Below are 21,724 nucleotides of genomic sequence, written 5' to 3' on the forward strand. Positions count from 1 at the left end.
GTCGAAGAAGCTACCCAACTCCTCACGGCGCACATCCTCGACGCCGCCGAAAGGTCCATTCCCCACGCCTCTGGTGCCCCGCGCAACCAGCGGAGGCCGTGGTGGAATGAGGACTGTAGGCGGGCGCGAGAGGCCCAGAACAAGGCGTGGGGTATCCTTCGTCGGTACCCCACGTCGGGAAACCTCCTCTTGTTCAAACGGGCCAAGGCGTTAGGAAAACGTGTGCGCCGTGAGGCAAAACGAGAGAGTTGGCGTACATTCATAACATCAATAAACTCCTACACAGACACAAGGAAAGTATGGACACGAATACGCAAACTAAAAGGACAACAGACACACAGCCTGCCCCTGGTCAGTACAACAGGGGACAAACTGGAAGACCAGGCTAACACACTCGCACAACACTTCCAACACGTGTCCAGTTCAGCACACTACACTAGCACTTTCATGAAACACAAACAATTGGCCGAAAAGAAGTCTTTACGTGATAATGATAAGTCAACCTCCTCTTATAACTCGGAGTTTTCACTTCATGAGCTGAGGACCGCTCTGAGCACTTGTAAACCCTCAGCTCCAGGCCCAGACAACATCACATATACAATGATACAGCACCTACACTCAGACACTCTTCTAACACTCCTCCACCTATATAACAAGATTTGGCTTTCGGGGCACATTCCTCGCTCTTGGAGGAAGGCCATAGTAGTGGCTATCCTAAAGGAAGGGAAGGACCCTTCCTCTCCATCCAGTTACCGGCCCATTGCTTTGACAAGCTGCCTGTGCAAGCTCCTCGAGAAGATGATAAACCGTAGGCTCGTGTACTTTCTTGAGTACAATGGTCTTCTCGAGGGCTGCCAGGCAGGCTTCCGGGCGGGGCGATGCACAAATGATCAACTGGTTTCTCTAGAGGCCTACATAAAGGATGCATTCATTCATAAGCAATACTGTATGACAGTATTTTTTGACATTGAAAAGGCATATGATACAGCATGGCGCTACGGCATTCTTAGAGACCTAAAAGCTTTTGGTATCTCGGGTAACATGCTGAACACTCTTTGTAGTTACATGTCTTCACGAACATTTCGTGTCAGGGTCGGTTCGGCACTTTCAAATGTACACGTGCAGGAGAATGGCGTGCCTCAAGGTGGCGTATTGAGCTGCACCTTGTTTATAGCTAAGATGAACTCTCTCCGAAAGGCACTGCCGCCAACCATATCCTGCTTGATGTATGTAGATGACGTTCAAATATCTTTCAAATCGTGTAACATATCCATTTGTGAATGTCAGGTCCAGCTTGGGGTAAATAAACTTTCTCGCTGGGCAGATGAAAATGGATTTAAACTTAATCCTTCTAAAAGTACCTGCGTTGTATTCGCAAAAAGGCGGGGCATCCTGCCCGATCCCGACGTAAAACTCTTTGGTGACTCGATTCCAGTAAAAAGAGAACACAAGTTTTTGGGTGTGGTGTTTGACGAGAAACTCTCATTCATACCCCACATAAAACGACTTAAACAAAAATGCCTAAAAACAATGAATATCCTAAAAGTCCTGTCTCACCAATCGTACGGTGCAGACAAACAACTCCTGCTTCGACTTTATGCCGCGTTGGTAGGGTCACGGTTGGACTACGGAAGCGTTGTGTATGGGTCAGCCACAAAAACAGCACTTAAAATGCTCGACCCAGTGCTTCACTTAGGGCTTCGCCTGTCTTGTGGGGCGTTCCGTACCAGTCCTGTCCACAGTCTTTATGCAGAGTGCGACAAATGGTGCTTAGCGTACCAGCGAACTTATGTTGACCTTCTATATGCCTCCAAAATCTCATCAATGAATAACCATCCCTTTAAACCGGTTTTTAATGATACGTCCACAACTAAACTCTTTTTAAACCGCCCATCTATTGCTGTTCCTTTCTCGCAGAGAGTGAGGGACGAGATAACTATTCATGACGTCTCCCTCTTAGACACATTCAAATCATCTCACACTGATCTTGTAGCACCATGGCATCTTCGTCCTGTGGCATGTTACTTGTCTTTCGTACAATACAACAAGAACAGGACACCAAGAAGTGGGATTTTGCAGCATTTCATGCATCTACAGAATAAATACAGGGCTGCAGAGTTTTTCAGCGATGCATCTAAAACGTCCACTGCGGTGTCTTGTGCTGCGCATGGGCCTAATTTTGAAGCATGTAAAACAATGAATGTTAATACAAGTATTTTTACAGCAGAGGCATATGGCATATTTCTAGTTGTAAGTCACATAGTTGAACATCATATTCCTACATCCGTCATTTATACAGATTCGTTGAGCGTCGTCCGTGCATTATCATCCGGAAAGTCATCAAAAAACCATGTCATTAATCTTATCTTCAAAACGATTATGGTAGCTTATTCTTCAAACCTTGGGTTGACTGTGTGTTGGGTGCCAGGCCACTGTGGCATTGGCGGTAATGAAGTGGCGGATGAAATGGCCGCCAATGCTGCACTCCGAAACACAGTCGACATGGCAACACTACCTTACACAGACCTCAAGCCACACATTAGACACCAACTCCGTAAAACTTGGCAAGCAGACTGGAGCGAACAGACAGACAACAAACTACACGTAATAAAACCACACTTGGGACAATACATTACTGACTCACACAACAGGCACATTGAAGTTACCTTAGCTAGGTTACGGATAGGCCATACGCATGTAACGCACTCGCACCTGCTCACGGGATCTCCAAGACCCCTGTGTAGCAGGTGTGGGGAGGGCCTATCCGTAGTCCACATACTCATACAATGCAAGGCACTTGATACAACACGACACAAACACTTCAGAGAACTCTACAGACAACATATTCCCCTACACCCATCTCTGTTTCTAGGTGACGATGCCATGGTTTCTGTGAAACGCGTTTTTAAATATTTGTCAGATGTTAAGTTTTTAAACCTCATTTCCTATCATGCGTAATCATATCTGGCCCTATACACCAGCCATCACCATTATCTTTATTGATCTTACTATGTCCAGTTTACACATTTTATACATAGCTTTTGTGGTAATCACTTGTTTTCATTAAATAACTTCTCTGGCGCTCTTTGCCCTCGTCGGCCTTGCGCCATTAAACACCAACCATCATCATCATCAAATGCAAAGGAAGTTGAAAGTGATGAGACAAGACCAGCTTTGAGAGTTTAAATAGGTGCAAAAAGATACAAAAATGGAGGACGTTCACACTAACGAATGAGACTAGAAGGTAGCGAAGCTGTACGCAACGTTCACAAACATCACAACAGTTTAAGTGCACGATTGCAGACGGTTTGCTTCTTCTTCGCTGCCGCAATGACCTTTGCTCCATCATTGTTGGAATAAGTGTGAGCTTCCTTCGCTTTTCTGGAAGTGATAATCATTGGACAACACCTTGGACGGGCATACGCTATGACGTGTTTTTCTCGTTCCGAGGAAGTGTTGCCACGCTTACATGAACGCTTGAGTTTTTCGGCCAATATTATAAAATCTACATAAGTGGGTAATCTCGGCTTGCAAAAGTGCGCCGGGGACGCTGGCTGGTCGCACGGGGCATGCATGCACGATCACTCACCATTTTCTTGGTTTTGGTGACTGCCCAGCGGTCGCCGCGAGACGTGCGCTCACGTGCGCTTGCTTGCAAATTTCTTGGTATTTTTAACTGCGCACACAAAAAATTTGGACTTGCTAAACAGCTTCGCTGTTAAAAGGTGAGCAGGTTCGATATGGGAGAGACCGAACTGGGGAGGCCAATAACAGACTAAATGAAAGGATTCTTCCTTCTCTATCAGCGAATGGAGCAACCTTGATCGAATGGCCGACAACTTAGTAGCCTTCAAACGATCAAAATCTCTGGGCTGATGTAATCGTCGGCATGCTAAAAGAGACAGCTGGCGATTCTTCTAAACTTCAATAAATGCGTGCATAGACGTGCCAAAAGTGTGGAACAGAATTGGAAAGTTCAAAGGACAAAAACACATAACCTGTTCTCCGTGTATGCTACTGCTGACTCTCTTCTAGACGAAGCAAACACACCCAACATTTTGAATAGATATCGAGCACCGCCTACTACGCAAAGACATTTATTCAACCTAAACATTCGGCGGAACGGAAACACTATGCAAGAGTTTATGTTTGCCATCGGCACGTGTAGGGCTCCTTCTCCTGGTCCGGAGAGCATTACTTACTCCATGATCCAGAATCTTCACCGAGACACTCTAGAAACGCTCATTTGTCTTCGCAACAAAATATGACTCGCAGTACGCTTCCCTACTTCTTAGAGGGAGGCAATTGTAGTACAGTGGAACCCCGCTGATACGTCCCCCGGATTTACGATGACCCGCTTCTTATGACGGATCACCGCGGTCCCGGAAAACTCCCCATGGAAACAATGCATTAAAAACCCCTATGATATGACGGTCGGGTGCATACGGTCCGCTTCATACGACGGACTCTTGGCGCATATAAACCAGTGCGTTTTGAGTATTTCATACTGTTTCGCCCCCCGTCCTGACCTTCTTTATTTTTAACCCCATTGGAGGCTGCTTGATCTGCAAAGGTCCGCCGGCGGGCCAGACCACTTACTGAACAGACGCAAGCAAGCAGACGGGTACTCGTGAGCGGGACTTTACCTACGACGGCTCCACGCGGCAGTAGTATGCCAACGCACCATCCGCCAAAAGCCGATGTTCAGGTGGCAGGTGGACCGTGAACTTGAAGGTCCCGTTGAGCCGCCGACGAACGCAAAAATACATACCACGTAACCCCACGGCGATGACCGACCACCCGCTTTCCCCCCCCCCCCCCCGCTCGATCCAAGTTTCTACCTTTTACGACGCTCTTTCTCCCGATATCTGTGCTCTGCTGCCCAATGTCTCTCAAAGCCGCGTTGTCACTCCGTTCTTTTCCTTGCTTGAGAGCCTCAATTTGCCTCAATTCCTTGCTTGAGAGCCGCAGCAAGGTTGGAGCAAAATACAGGAGGCGAAGGGTGGCGACACGTACCCGTTGGCACCGCCATTTTGGATCACTCACCGGCCGCCGCAGCAATTCACTGTAGCAATACAGCGCTTTTTGCGGGTTTTAGCTGACCGTTTTTGATTGATTGATTGTTGGGGTTTAACGCGCCGACGCAACGCAGCTGACCTTTTTTCACGGCCCGCTCCGCTCCGATAGCAAGCGGGAGTGGCGCGCATGGCCGCTATCCGCATTGGCTCCGGTGGCGCTGAACCAGCCGCCGATACCGGAGCGGACCGTCGAAAACGGTCAGCTAAATCTCTCTAATCGCCGCAACAGGGTTAGCTCACGAAGGATGAATTATATTATCTGTTTCGCGTTGCTGGGTCTTGCGGGAAACAAAAAAATTGACCACATCTTTCCGCGGGGGGAAACCATGGGGTGATGCGACGCACCTGGCCGGTGCTTGTTATGGTTGCGCCGACCATCGCGGTACCAGACCTGTTAGTCTCCATTCAAATCATTGGTGGTCATCGGATGTCATCGGAGCGGTGGTGGTGGAGCGACTGAGCGGAGCGGCGCAGTTATCGCGTTTATATGTGCCGCGCGTAACGGTGAGGGGAATGAGAGATAGTAGCGCATGCGCATGTGTTAAAGGAGCGGTAACGCGCGCTGACGCACAGCTGGCATGGCGAGGGGAGTGAGCGCTAACGCAAGATGGCGCTGCGGTGGGAGCGGCGTTACCGCGCAGCTGGCGTGGCGAGGAGAATGGGGGAGAGGCGTGCGGATGGACGCTGGATGCATGCATGGAGGGACAAGGCGAGTTAAAGAGATGCGTCGCATCTAAAAAAGCTATGTGTTCAGCATTATGACCCAACAACTACGGCACGGGACCGTTCAAAGGGTGTCCGCATCATGTACGGCAATGCCGGTTTTTGATCATTTCCGCCTTGTACTATCGTTCGTTTTACTTGGCCTTGGCAGTTTCACACTCGCCTTTTCCCCTCTCAATTCACTTGACAACATCGGCCTTATTTCGCATAGCGCACGGCGCTTGGCTGGCGGGCTAGCTGGAGGCGATGGAGGGGAGGGGGCACAACATACGTGTTTTTTTAGGTGCGGAGTACCTTAGGACCACACAATATCAGTCCGCGTCTGTCCGCATAGCATTGACAATCGCAAAAAATCACACAGGCACCCGCAGGACCCAAGCCTGTGTCTGGTAGACCAGACAGAGCTAGTGTCAGTCGTCTTACTCATTGAGCCACGACCGTAAGTTAGTACCCGAAAGTCGAACGGCTTACTTCCTCGTCTGTAACAGTGCGAAATTCCTTAGGACTTCCCGAAGTCCGTCCGCGTACATAAGTGCCCACACCACCATCAAGCGAAAATCAAGCGAAATTCGATTTGAGCCGTGAGCTGCAGTTTCATTTAGGGAATAATCAAGGTGCAACTCACGACTCAAATCGACTGACGGTTGGCGCGCAAATAGGTTGTCACTCGGGGTGCGACTTGGATGTCGTTTCGAGTTCCCGTACTGCGCACCCTCGCCATCATCCACGGAGTGGAGATGCTGCCATTTTTTTACTTGGGATTTCAGCTAAAAGTTTGCTAATCCCGCATGAACGCGCTAAATATAGTGGTTTAAATAAATTCTTAGCCCACCTGTTGCGTGAGACCGTCTACTACGCCGGCACTTACCCGCACCCCGGTCGTACGACACCCCGGTCATACGACGCTTTCTTGAAAGTCGTATTACTGGGGTTCCACTTGATCTATACTAAATGGCGGGAAAGATGCTTCCATTTCAGCAAGCAATCGGCCAATTGCACTAGCCAGCTATCTCAATAAAGTTGTTGAAAAAATTATTTGAGCACTGACATATTTTTTTGAGTATAATGGTAATCTGGACGGTTCCCAGTCTGGTTTTCGTTTAGGTTCGTGAACAACAGACCAGTGGTAACATTTGAGTCTATCTGAAAGGTGCCTTTTTACATAAACAGTGCTGTGTTTTTATACACTACTTGGAACTACGGCATCCTGCGTGAGCTCAAATTTATTGGTATATCTTGAAAGAGGCTTAACACAATAGAAGGCTACTTGTCGGAACGGACATTTCGTGTGAGGGTTGGGGCTACACTATTCTGACTATCTGTACAAGAAATGGTGTTCCTCAAAGCGGACTCTTGAGCTGTGCGCTATTTATTATCACGATTAATAGAATCATGAATTGGCACTATCTTTAATATTGTTACGAGGCAGAATCACGCAAATGCAGTGTATTGACGAAAATTACAATGCTGAGCAATGCCAGCGAGAGAGTACAGAGACCGGTAGCTGTAAGCCCTTCGTCCTCTTCTAAAGTTCAGCCCAAACGGCACATATCCGTAGCTGCCCTCATCGTCTTCTTCCAACTGCTCCGTGACACAACCCCCCCGGCGGGAAGACGCCGCCACGGCGTCTGGGGACATAACGGTTAGGGGTTGGGGTGGTAAGGCTTGAGCCGGGCCACGTGGACAAGGTCCGTGGGAGGCTGGGCAGAGGAGGGCGGGTGCGGCGTGATTTCGTACGTAACGTCGGTGACGCGGCGCAACACGCGATAAGGGCCGGTGTAGGGAGAAAGTAGTTTGGTCGAAAGTCCTACATGACGCTGGGGTGACCACAGTAGCACCAATGAACCTGGATGGAACTGGACATCGACGTGGTGGCGATCATAGAGGGACTTCTGGGATGCTTGTGACGAAGTGAGGCGTGTGCGAACGATCTGACGAGCGAGATCAGCCTGTGCAATGGCGTCGCTGACGTACTGACTAGGAGGAGCTGAGGCAGGAGAGACAAGGGTATCCAAGGGTAAAGCGGGTTCCCTGCCGAAGAGCAAGTAGAAAGGGGAGTAACCAGCTGTGTCATGGCGGGAGGAATTGTAGGCGAAGGTTACAAATGGCAAGGCGGCATCCCAATCCCGGTGGTCGGAGGAAACGTACATAGAAAGCATGTTGAGCAGCGTGCGGTTTAGGCGCTCCGTGAGGCCGTTCGTTTGAGGGTGGTAAGCGGTAGTCAATTTATGCTTAGTGGAACAGTAATGAAGAATGTCGGCAATGACTTTAGAGAGGAAATTGCGGCCCCGATCGGTCAAGAGCTGTCGAGGTGCTCCATGATGCAGAATGACGTCGTAAAGGAAGAAGTCAGCGACGTCAGTGGCGCAGCTTGTAGGTAGGGCCCGCGTTATGGCGTAGCGTGTTGCATAATCTGTTGCAACGGCAACCCACTTATTGCCAGAAGTGGATGCAGGAAAAGGCCCCAGGAGGTCGATACCGACGCGGGCGAAGGGTTCGTGAGGGATAGGAAGGGGCTGAAGGAGTCCAGCAGGCCATTTGCAGGGAACCTTTCGCCGTTGGCACTGGTCACAAGCTTGAACATACTTCTTGACCGAACGGTACAAGCCAGGCCAAAAGAAACGGCGGCGTGCGCGAGCGTATGTGCGCGTAACGCCAAGGTGACCAGAAAGTGGATGGTCATGAAGTTGTTCAAGGACGGTGGAACGCAAGTGAGGAGGTATGACAGGCAACAGGTCTGGGCAATCGTTTTGAAAGTTCTGGTGGTATAAGACGCCGTCCTGCAGTACGTAATTCCGGGAGGTTCGATCAGGACAATTTGTACGGAGGCGATCAATTATTGATCGGAGGAAGGGGTCTCGGTATTGTTCCGCACCGATTTGCAGCAGTGCGGAGATGGAAAAAATGCAGGCTTCTGTGTCATTGCAGGCTACGTCTGGAGTATCCACGGGATAACGCGATAAACAGTCGGCATCACGGTGCAACCGTCCCGATTTGTACACGACTGAAAACGAGTATTCTTGCAAACGCAAAGCCCAGCGGCCAAGGCGGCCCGTAGGATCTTTTAGTGATTGCAGCCAGCACAGGGCGTGATGATCCGTGACCACAGAAAACGGACGGCCAAAGAGGTATGGGCGGAACTTCGCCACTGCCCACACGAGAGCGAGACACTCGCGTTCGGTTATGGAATAGTTGCGCTCGGCGGCCGAAAGGATGCGGCTGGCGTAGGCGATCACGCGGACTTCGCCAGACTGGTGCTGCACTAAGACCGCTCCTATGCCGTGACCACTGGCGTCAGTGCGTAGTTCGGTTGGAGCAGAAATGTCAAAGTGGGCTAGAATAGGAGTGGTAGTAAGCCTATCAATAAGCGTGGAAAAAGCTTCAGCTTGCGCAGATTCCCACGTGAATGGAACGTCTTTCTTGAGGAGGTCGGTTAAAGGCCTGGCAATATGGGCGAAATTTTGTATGAACCGGCGGAAGTAGGAGCATAGGCCAAGAAAGCTTCTGACGTCTTTTGCGGTGTGCGGTTGGGGAAAGTTTTTGACTGCGTGTATTTTGGCGGGATCGGGCTGCACGCCGCGAGCATCCACGACGTGACCGAGAATTTGAAGTTGACGTTGGGCGAATCGGCATTTGGATGAATTCAGTTGAAGACCTGCGCGACGGAAAACAGACAGGACCGTGGATAAACGTTCTAAATGCGTTTCAAAGGTCGGAGAGAAAACGATGACGTCGTCGAGGTAGCACAAGCAGGTGGTCCATTTAAGGCCGTGAAGGAGAGCGTCCATCATTCTTTCGAACGTGGCAGGCGCGTTACATAGTCCGAAAGGCATTACCTTAAATTGGTAGAGACCATCCGGTGTAATAAAGGCGGTTTTTTCTCGGTCCATTTCATCCACGGCGATTTGCCAATAACCGGAACGTAGGTCGATGGAGGAAAAATAGTTTGCTCCGTGGAGGCAATCAAGGGCGTCGTCAATTCGGGGAAGAGGGTACACGTCCTTTTTCGTTATGTGGTTCAGGTGACGGTAATCGACGCAAAATCTCCACGTATTGTCCTTCTTTTTAACCAGTACTACCGGTGACGCCCAAGGGCTGGAAGAGGGCTCGATGATGTCCTTAGCGAGCATTTTGTCGACTTCGTCTTGTATAATGCGACGTTCAGTGGCGGATACGCGGTATGGCCTGCGGTGGATCGGGCGGGCGTCACCCGTGTGAATACGGTGCTTGACCACACTTGTCTGGCCGAGAGGGCGAGTGCCAAAGTCAAAAATGTCGCTGTAAGAGAGCAGGAGGCGATAAAGGGCTGCAGTATTCTCGTGCGAGAGATCGGGTGAAATCATTGGTCTGAAGGCATTTTTCGCTGAAGGGGAGGTACAGGAACCGGCAGCGGATGCGGGCGAGGCAGATGGTAGGGTCAAGAGGTCACACTGGTCCAATGGGTGAGCCATCGCGATGGTCATGCCACCAGGAATAATTTGCGGACAAGCGCCAAAATTAAGCAAAGGGAGAGTAGTGCGGTTGTTGCAAACACGCACCACTATGTGCGGGAGGGCCACGTCTCGGCTGAGTAGAGCGTCAGTTTGTGGGGCAAGGAAATAGTCACCGTCGGGAACAGGAGGCGAAGTTGAAACCAGGACATTAGTAGCAGCTCGCGGGGTGAGACGAATGAACTCCGTCGAATGTAAGCGACATTGCACTTCCTCGGGCACACTTTCGGGGCAAGGTAGATCAAAGCTGATGGCGCCTTCCGAACAGTCGATAAGCGCAGAATGCTCCGAAAGAAAATCAAGGCCCAGAATGAGGTCATGGGGGCAGTGGGGCAAAACAGTAAACAAAGCGGGGACTGGGTGATCGGCGATGGTGACGCGGGCGGTACACATACCGACAACGGTAGGGGAAGTTCCATCAGCAACACGAAGAACACGGGATGGGGCAGGAGTGAGCACTTTCTTGAGTCGGCTGCAAAGGTTCGCACTTATCACAGATATGTTCGCGCCCGTGTCAATTAGCGCCTGGACAGGAACTCCATCAACAAGGACATCAAGAAGGTTGCAAGGTGCAGATAAAGTGGGCAGAGGATTTTCGGTCGGGGTCGTCGATGCAGCATCACCTCTAGGAGCTGCATGATCTAGTTTTCCGGGAAGAGGCGGCCGGGGCGGGACGGTGACGTCGCACGGCGAGCTTCGGGGGACAGGGACTGGCGACGATGAGGCGAGGACGAACGGCTAAGTCTGGTGAACGAAGCAGGGTCGTCGGCGCTGTTGGTATCACGATCGGGTGAAAATCGTCGGGGAGCATTCTCAGGTCGCCTGGAATACAAAGTACGGACAGCATCGTAAGGGCGATTGCGGCAGTAGCGGGAAACGTGTCCGATACGGTGGCAACAAAAGCAAATAGGACGGTCGTCAGGGGTCCGCCAGGCAGCGGGATTGCGGAAACGACGAGGTGCGGTATGATAGATGGGTGCGGGGCTTTGCAGAACCGGGTAGACGTCCTGACGATTCATGGCGCAAACCGGGTGAAGGCCCAAGTTGTCAAGTTCTTGGCGGACGACAGCTTGAATAACAGAAATGGATGGGCTGTCACCGCTTGGTGGCGTGAGCGGGGCTGGCGACATGGCCTCAATTTCTCGACGAATTATTCTGGTGAGCGTCTCAGGTGGAGCGGGTGGGGCGACGTCCCGTGGGCGAAGCAGCACATCCTCGCAGGACGAAGTAGCGGCCGTATTCGGAAGGCGGACGAAGTTTTTGGCAATACGGCGGCTTTTGGCTTGCTCGAAGCGTCGGCACTCTGCAATGATGTCATCCACGCGTGAGCTGTTCTTGAAAACCAGTAAATTGAAAGCGTCGTCCGCAATGCCTTTTAAGATGCGCCCAACCTTTTCTTCCTCAGGCATTGCCCGGTCAACCTTGACACACAGAGCAAGTACGTCGTGAATATAAGCGCTGTACGATTCGGTTGCACTCTGAACACGAGACGCGAGGTCGTTCTTGGCGGCAAGCTGATGGTGAGGAGCGTTTCCAAATGCTGCCCGTAGCTTCTCCTTGAAGACGTCCCAGCTGGTCAATGTCTCTTCGTTGGTGTCGTACCATGTCAGTGCTGTGCCTTTCAGGCAACAAGCAGCATTGGCCAACATCACTGTGGGATCCCACCTGTTAAGTCGGCTGACCCGCTCGAACATACGGATCCACTCATCAGCGTCGACTCCATCGTTGCCGGTAAACATTCCAGGTTCTCGAGGGTGAGACACGATGATGGGGGGAATGGCAGCGCCTGGAGCAGGGTCGGTGCTGTTAGGCATCCTGAACGGCGGAATTTGACGACCGCTGCGGAGTTCCGTGGTAAATGGGAAAAGCCCGCAACCTCCACCAAGATGTTACGAGGCAGAATCACGCAAATGCAGTGTATTGACGAAAATTACAATGCTGAGCAATGCCAGCGAGAGAGTACAGAGACCGGTAGCTGTAAGCCCTTCGTCCTCTTCTAAAGTTCAGCCCAAACGGCACATAGCCGTAGCTGCCCTCATCGTCTTCTTCCAACTGCTCCGTGACAATATCATGCTTCATGTACTTTGACGATGTCCAAATGAGTTACAAGTCGTGCAACCTCCCAATGTGTCAGAGGCAGATTTATTTGGGCATAAATAAACTCCCCATGTGGACAGACAAGAACCGCTTTAAACTAATTCCTCAAAAAAGTACAAGTGTCCTATTCTCAAAGCGGTGGGCGCTCTGCACCTACATGACCTATCTGTAAATGGAGTACTAGTGCCTACTACAAAAGAAAACAAGTTTCGCGGCATTCTCCTTGACGAAAAACTGACGTTCATATCATGTATAAACAAAACTAAACTGCTTTAAAACAACAAACCTGCTGAAATACCTGTTCTATCAGTACTATGGTGCAGAAAAGAGTGCCTCTTGCATCGTTGTACCAGCCTAGTTGGGTCCCGTATCGACTATGAAAGCTTAGTATACAGCTCGTCCATCAAAACCGCTTTAAAAGTGCTAGACCCCGTTCTACACCATGGATTCTATCTTGCGTCTGGCGCTTTCCGGAAAATTCCCGCTGGCAGCTTGTATGTAGCATGGGATCGGTGTTTCTTGGAATACCAGCGCATGTTTACGGCCCTAACATATGCTCTTAAGACGTGTTCAAATATAAAGAATTCGTGTAATACTATTATCAAAGGCACATCCACTATGAGCCTGTTTTCAAACCGTCATTCACTTTCTCCGCCTTTTGCTTTGCGAGGGAGAAGACAAGCTGAAGTACTAAAGATATCCTTCAATAAACTCTTCAAAACGAGTTTAAGAGACCTTGGTGCAGCCTGGGGCATGTCACCATTCATTTGCGACTTCCCAGTTAGAGAAAGCAATGAAAATAATATGACTCTAATTGAGGCTGCGAAGATAGCTGGACATCGAACCTGTAAACGACACCCACAACGATTACCCATGCGACGTCATTTGACTTCACACACATGGCTCTACAATGAACGAAGCCAGAGACTGGCAGCCGTCAACTGGCTTTTACGGGGCGCCGTCCTGACCGCAGCAGCGACGGTAGGAGGAAAACAGAGAGAAGCGTCTGGAAAAGGGTGAGCAGGAGGACTGCACACGCGGCCACGAACACTGCCAACCACAATAGGGCGAGCAAACGCACGAAAAACTACACATAATAAAATTACAGGTCGGTAAGCAGTTGACAGACCAACAAAATAGATCCACTTAAATATCCATGGGCAGGATTCGAATATGCCACACACAAGGCACACTAATATCTCTTAACCAGTACATTGCCTCCAGTTTGCAGAAGGTGTGGAGAACGGATTTCAGTTCTTCATATCTTAATTGAATGCGCATCCTTAAGTTATGTGAGACAGCGATACTTCCCTGACTTATACAAGTGCAGAATTTCACTTCATCTCTCGGGGTGTTCGGCCTAGAGAGTGGTCTCTCGAGATTAGTGTAAACCGGGGCCTACCCCGGTCGTAAAAGTTGACTTGACTGCACTCAGATGATCCCAGTAACCCTAGCCTGGCTCTGCTGACGGCAGTGCTCTCTTCTAAATCGTTCAAGGACCCACCATTTGTGCTACTCGGCTACTCCTCCCTGCCTCTTACCCCTCCTCCCTTATTATGGCCGCATGGCCTTCCCTTCTAAATAAAGGATTACAACAACAACAACAACTTCATCTCTCTTTTTTTTAGGAGACTAACCAACGGTCACCAAAAAACGTCTTTTAGCCAATTTCGCTGAAGTCACTTTTTTAAATCTCATCTTGTACCGCACGTAACTTTCAGCTTTTATTTATTTATTTACTTTATTTACTTTATTTATTTATTTAGCTTTTATCAGCATTCAGGGAGGTACCTGGGTTATGTACCAATCATTGTCGCCTTCATACGCCATTATACCCGTATTCATGTCTTAGATCAGGGCCCTTTACACCCACATTTTTTGAAGGGACACTAAAGGGTGCAAACAAGATGGCCTGCATCGGTGGATTACGATGCCGAGAATATAAATACACCATTCTTGCAACTAGCCATTGTTTTATAAGGCACAAAATGACAGAAACATGAAAACAGGGGACGACGCCCCCTTTGCATTTGGGACATACTGTTTGTGACGTCACAAAAGTGGTGAACGGCGAGAGCTCATTGGAGAGGCATCTATAGATCTCTTTCCTTCAAAAAACCGTTCCGAAGTGTTGAGCATGTGAAATAAACGTAAATTAATGCTTTCTTTCAGCTCATTGTATATCAAGAACGCCGGCTACAGCTTTAATGTATACACTGCGAAACAGAGGCTGCTTTCCTCACTATTCAGTCAGCTTTCAGTGTTGTTTTCGAAAATCATTGGTGCGCAGTTAGCGAAGTCACTAACCTACGACGCTGAACGGCCGGACTTCTGGGAGCAATATACCCCGCAGGAAGCAGCTAGAGTCTCTTCATTAGAAGCGGCAAAAGGAACAAGATGTACTCCAGGTGGCTCAGCGACTCGCCTGACCTTCTCATCTCCCTTTCTCCGTGCGCGGACGAGGAGGACCGGGAGGCGGAAAAACACTTTATTTAGATGTTGCTATCGGCAACGCACCCACGGTTCGCACATAATCGTCCGTGAAATGAACTTACTGCGAGTGGTTAGCTGACCGATCCGCCCGTTCACCTAGAACCGCCGTTGATAATCCGTAAAGCGTGCGTCGCTCCGTTCTTGTTATATTTGAGCCAGGGGAGCGTGGGCAACGACGACTACTGGGGCGGTATTCTCGTAACTGTCCCTTTTGAAAACGTCCCTTTTGCGTCCCTTTCATCGTGACGTACTTCCGGTTAAGCAGTGGACCTTCGATTCAAATACCGTAACTGTTCTTGCAAACGCATTTATAAAGAACTGAAACCGTATCAGAGTATCTTTTATGTGTTTATTGTTCCGCGAGCGAACCAACAATAAGGCGACGAAAAATCGTCTGCTCCAAATCGTCTGCTCCGAGTAGTCACGGCTCACAGCTCCGCCGTGATTGCATGGCGTCACATCCGGGTGTTCGTTTTTAGCCAATCAGGGCTCGCTCAAAAGGGACACTTTTGAAAGGGACACAAAAGGGACAAAACACGAGAATACCGCGCCTGGACACGGCTTCCGTGAAGAGCGTGTATACCACGCTGTGTTCGCGCCGAGTGAGTGAAGATAACATGAGGTGGTTGTGATCGCCAGATGAAGTGAAGTGAAGCCGTCCATCTGAGTGGCCCCAACCGAGAACCCGAAACGTCGCACGTGATATTCGAAACGGCGCTTGTTGCTTCAAAAGCAGCTTCGCTGCAGCCCTCCACGCTCGCAGCCGCCCCGATGACCTCTATGACGCCAGCGTAGGCGGGCACACCGGCCGCTCAAGCATGTAAACGCGTTTCGCATTCCAACGGAGGAAAATATTAAAATCCAACCTAGCCTCCATGGTCAGAGAAACGCTTGCGTAGTTGGCCATGGCTTAGAGACCTAAAAGCTACCGATGTCAGCGTTTAGGTTCTTAAACGCACCGAGGCTTTGGCGGCTTGACTCCAACTTTGAGACGCAATATTACGTCACGAAAAAATTAAATGCAAAAGGGTGAGAGAAACACCAGCTTTCTTTACTTATTTCTCGGCAAATAGCGCATCGTTGCTCGTCTAAAAGCCGAGAAAGCTACAAAATACGTGATATTTCAGTTAAAACAAAATTTCATCCAGCCTTCAGTGCCCCTTTAAGATCTTTTGTTAATGGTATCGTGTACCGTGCACGTTTTAGACACTAAAATACCAGTCAACAACCACTGAATACCATTTTTGCGCTCCTTGGCTTTGGCTGCCCTTGCGCCACAAACACCCGCATACCATACCATATCACCCTTCCGATTCATACAAGAGAGCGCGAGAGTGCGCAGTTCCCTATTTCCTCAACGATGTGCCTGCGGAGTTGGGACGCACACCTGGCCCAGAAAGTGTGCGGTCGCGTGGCCCTGCCTGGCTGTAGTGCCACACGCTCTCTCCGTGGCCTTGGACTGGTATCTTCTTCGCGAGGACTCTAGAGTGGCCGATGTTTCACCCCCTGACCCTTTTGATTTAAAACACGTTGTACATTGCTGTTTTTCTGGACTTACAAAGGTGGGGCGGCCGGATAGGGCAAAAGGAAAGAAGATGCGTACCGTGAGGCCCGACGTTTTCGCGGTAGTAAAGAACAGAACATGGGCGAGTGCCGAGCTATAGCGGGCTACCGAGCCATAGCTCGGCCGAGCTATAGCCGAGCACGCACCGCTATAGCTAAGTACCGAGCTATAGCGGTGCGTGCTTGTTAAAGCAGTGGAGATAGAATGCCAGGGTCAAGAAATCGCCATTCGTGGTCAGCAATGGCAGTGCACAGCCACGAAATCACAGCAAATCAGCTAAACAAACAAGTCAGAACCTCAGATCTGCTGCACCATCATTTCACGCAATGTCACAGCACGCACCACTCACGTGCTGTACACAAGACTACCTCGCACTGTCCACTTCACGGCGGAAACTACGTCAAGGGCACCATCAAAAACAGAGGCATATACAGTACCACGAAGTTCGTATAGCCGTACTGATTCACTAGAATTGACGTACCATTCGCCCAACCTTTGTAACTGTATCCCATGACATCCCTTCGCCAGGCGAGCTCATGCGTGACCCAAGTGCTACACTGAAGTGCCATTTCGGAGAGCTGATAACAAATTCTTCGCGTTTACTAAGACGGGAGGAACACCTAAGGCATTCAGCGAAATGTGCAGGTCACACCGTTGCCAACGGCGCTCGCAACTCAACCTATGTGTGTGCTCGACAAACATACGCCCTATCGCAGCTGACTCTGAGGGGCTGTAATTGCGTAGTCTAAGTGCAGTGTCCATGCGCATCCACCGTAGCAACCTACGATGGAGAGGTCTAGGCACCTAACAAGCCACAACCCAAAACCTGGGCAGCGCGTTCGCCAATCAGGGGACGAGGCATTTGTACAATCTCCGTAGGGAACCGTATCCACATATGCGCGAGATCTAGACAGCCATCCCGAAGCAAGGGACGTCTTCAACAGCGCACAACTGCAACTGTTCCGCCAATCTAAAGCAGGTGTAATAGTACGCAACGTAGATGTCTACGCATCGTTATTCACGAGTGAAATTGCGTGCTGTTTTCCTTGGAGTCTGGCGGCAACTACCACATAGAAAGCGCCGGCAGCTGCCATGGCAGGTCAACAAAGAACGAACAGGTACCTGTACTTTAAACCAAATTCGGCGGCCGATAAAAAGGTCGGGCTAAACTCCCCCCCCTCTCCCCCAAGAGCTCCTACAATCCACTCCATCTGCGTCTCTCCTTCCGTATTGGCATGTCGACACCAAGTATTCGGAGGACTTTTAAATAAAAATGAAGTACACCAGAAGGCATGCAAAAACTGTAAAATGGCAAGATATCGCCGGTTAGGGGCTCCGTATTTCAAGTGCAGGACAACGGCGTAGCAACGCGCTTTCAGACAAACAGAGAATGACTGGCGGTAATCGAGGCAACTTTGTACAGATAAGGACCTCAGGACAAAAATCCCTGTTAAAATTTTTAGCATATGCGATCGTCCAAAAAGAGGCTGGCATGACATGTTTTTGAAGCTGTTTTTGAAGTACCTAGTTTAACTACGTCTGTGTGATGGAAACTTCTTTTTTTTAAATATAGCGCTGACATTAGTCATTTTATCTGGACGTGCCAATTTGTAGCGCTCTAAAACTGCGCACTTGTGAAACAGGGGGCTGCAGATACCACATCTGCGGGTTGCTGCCAACGAATGAACATTCTCAACAATTCCAAGTGTGCCCTATGTATTTCCAAGTGTGCCGTCCCATCATTACCGTGCTATACCCAATGTCATTATATCCTTACAAGTGAAGTCTTCAGCTAGTATTGGCTGTAAAAATTCTAGAGTTTTAAAAAACACGAAACATCTCTCTGCTGTTATATTGTCGCACATCTTTCAGCAATCAATCCCATCTGGAGTGGTGCCACGGGAATGGAAGGTTAGTAAGGTCATTCTAATACCCAAGAAAGGTCCGTCATCCTCACCTTCAAGCTACCGCCCAATATCACTAACATACGTGTGCTTTAAAATAATGGAACACATAATTTATATCAAACAGTCAAATGCCTTGCCTCTGTACATTTTTTTTCATCCCAGTCAGTACGGATTTCAGAAAGGCCTCTCCTGTGACACACAACCAGCGCTCTTTATTAAGAACATCAGCTCAAGTATTGATCACAATATTCCTGTAGATGCCATCTTCCTAGATTTCGAAAAAACTTTCCATAAAGTACCCCATAATTGCCTTTTTTTAACTTTCGCGCTTAAACATTGACCCAGCAGTTCTAGAACGGATAAGAAATGTTTTACAAAACCAGCAACCGTTCGTTTACTCCAACCAGGTGTCATCTACCAGGCGTTCCGTCCTTTCAGGTGTACCTCAGGGTGCGGTGCTCGATCCCCTTCTATTTTTAATTTATGTTAACGACCTACCTACCAAAATATCGTCCAAATCCGTCTATTCGCTGACGACTGCGTGTTTTAGCGTCCTATGAACTGCCCTAATGACTTCCAGATCCTTAAAAATGATCTAATAACTATTGAAACCTGCTGCGAAAATTTGCTCATGACTCTGAACATTAAGAAAACATCCGTCATTTCTGTTCATCGCAGAAAATTCCATCTGGCTCTTTCATACTTCTTTTCTAGTTCCGAGATACCCCCGTGAATTCCTACAAATATTTAGGTGTAAACATTACGCCAGATCTTACTTGGTCGTCCCACAGAACAAACATTTCTAACGAACTAAACAAAGTTCTTGGATAGCTCGGAAAAAATCTACGACTCTCTCCCCCTTCTGTTAAACATTTGGCATATCTAACATTAGTCCGTCCGAAACTTGAATACGCTTGCGCAGTCTGGGACCCACACCAATCTAATCTATCCAAAACATCACAATCAGTCCAAAATAGAGCAGCTAGGTTTATATATTTGGATTACTCGCGCCACTCTAGCATTAGTAACTCAAAGATGAAGCCCCATCTTCCCAACCTTGAACTGCGACGCAAACCCACTAGATTAGTTCTCTTTGGAAAATTTTTTCACTCACTGTCCGACGCATTCGTTATCATGCCCACGCATTGCATATCTTCCCGCACGAAGGACCACAACACAGTTTACCCTGCGAATGCCCGTACAACTTCTCACCTTCGGTCATTTTTGTTTAGACAGCGAAGGGTTGGAATAACCTTCCGCCCCACGTCGTGCACCACTACAAACCTAATCTTTTCAAAACGCCCATATTACAAACCCTGTATAAAATGCCCACTCCTCTTGTAACACCCCACCGTTGGGTTTTTGATGTATAATAAATAAATAAATAAATAAATAAATTGCCTCAACCACACCCTCAACTAACCAAGGAGGAAGCAGTCATCTGGCGTCGATTACAAACAAACATATATTACAACGCACCCATCCTCCACGCTATGTCCCCTACCCAATACACCCTCACCTGCCAATTCTGCCCCTCTCTTAATACTATCTACCACATGGTGTGGGCCTGTCAAAACACCCCATCGCTTACCCTAAATCCCAGACCCTCCCCAGAGCAGTGGGAGGGCCTGCTGACCAGATCCCGTCACGCTGACCAGATCTTTCTGGTCACCCGTGCCAGGGCTGCAGCCAAGGCCCAAGGGTACCTGGACTGAGGTGAACCCACCCCACCGAGTGACGGCTCAACCACCACCGTCTGCTCTATTAAATGTTTCTTCTCTCTCTCTCACCCCACAGGCGTCCACTTTCAGGCAATTGCGAAGACGTCGAGGAGTTTTATTTCCGCATGAATGCCTTTAGACAGGATTATTTCGCTCACAATAGGCAAATCGGAGACTAGGTGCACTGCGGTGATTCTTCTACCACACTGGTTTCTAACTAAGCGTTTAATGCCTTATAGCATGCCCGTCTTAGCAAGCCGCATTGCTTAATTTTATTATAACGCTTCGGGAGTTAATAAAAAGTGTCTTCTGCTGCCCCCGAGCTCCGATCTTGAACAGTAGAACCCGTGAAATATCACACAGAAAAATATGATGAAGGAATCTTCGCTTCGGGCAAGAGTTACCGGCACCCAATGGCTAATCATTCATTAGGCACAAGTAAGCTAGTATAATGCCGCGTAGCAGACTGGCCTAATTCATTAGTATATGCCATGAGCGCCTTCAATTTTCGGCAAGCCCTGTAAGTTGGTTTGGGAATGAACCACGATTATCACAAATGTACTGCTAGCAAAATTCAGCCCGTTAATTGCAAGTCACGAAAAAAATGTGATTCTGATTGTAGGGTTTAACATGCTCCCGCAACGCAGGCGATGAGGCGCGCCGCAGTGGCGGGCTCGGGATTATTTTGACCACCTGGGGATGTTTAACGTGCGCCGAAATCTCGTACACAAGGGCGTTTTTGCTTTTCGCCTCCATCAGAAACGCGGCCGCCGCGGCCGGAAATCGAACTCGCGTTCTCGTGCTGCGAAACAAATCTGAAAGGCTTTGTTAAACGCAAATTACATTTCTTCATGTAGACCTCATGTTACAATTCATTTTTCATCCAATATTTCATGCCGTGCGGTTTAAGAACCCACAGATGACACAAAAGTCACCAAAATAATGTCTTCGTCAAGCACCTTTTCCAATCCGAATTATCACAGGTTCGTAAACAGATGGAACATACATGTTATTTTACACTGCCGTAACGGTGTAAGTACACTGTTATGCTGACACTTTCGCAACGGTAACTTATCACTAGAAATCGCTCTTTTATGACCAGCGAATATTGATTACTACTGTGCACAAACTGAGATTTTAATTTGCACCGTCGAAACAAAATTCAGTTAATCTTACCGGGATGGAATCCACAACGGGTGAGGAGCCAACATCTAAAGAGACTAAACCTGTGTCGTCCGCAAAGATTCTTCCGTCCAGAATTATCAAAGCGCATGCGCATGAAATCAAGAACAGCATAGCGACCTAAAATGCTGTGAATTTTGCAGTTGCTTCAAGATAAGTATCCGTTTTGCTTTCTTTAAATGAAAGCTGTTCTAGCGTCGGCTTATAAGTTAATCAGTGAATAAAGTTTGAACGATAATGCTAGACCAATAATATGCTGGATGCAGCCCTACTAAGTAATGTAGGTATGCCCTCCGCATTTATTTTGCTCAAACAACTTGCACAAAATGAAACGTCATTATTGACGTCGTAGTGTGGACAAATAATTGAGTGAGAAGGATAATATACCGTGATATTTATTCAAAACAAACATAAGGAGAACCTGGTAGGCATTTATGGCGTGTGAGTAGCTCTAAATAGTAGCTCTGAC

The 21,724-nt window shown here is 48.8% G+C and overlaps 1 long non-coding RNA gene across 1 annotated transcript in view; it reads right to left on the reverse strand.

Moving 5' to 3' along the window:
• LOC144157879 (uncharacterized) overlaps positions 1-21,516 on the reverse strand; it is a 31,500-nt gene extending 9,984 nt beyond the window's left edge. Inside the window, exon 1 of the long non-coding RNA XR_013319898.1 lies at positions 21,250-21,516. This is a non-coding gene — a long non-coding RNA (uncharacterized LOC144157879). The remainder of the gene's footprint in view (positions 1-21,249) is intronic.
• Between the last annotated feature and the right edge of the window lie 208 nt (positions 21,517-21,724).

The sequence above is a fragment of the Haemaphysalis longicornis genome, unplaced genomic scaffold, assembly GCF_048455015.1.
Source record: "Haemaphysalis longicornis isolate Haplotype H1 unplaced genomic scaffold, Haemaphysalis longicornis Haplotype H1 scaffold_10, whole genome shotgun sequence".
Classification (NCBI taxonomy): Eukaryota; Metazoa; Arthropoda; class Arachnida; order Ixodida; family Ixodidae; genus Haemaphysalis; species Haemaphysalis longicornis.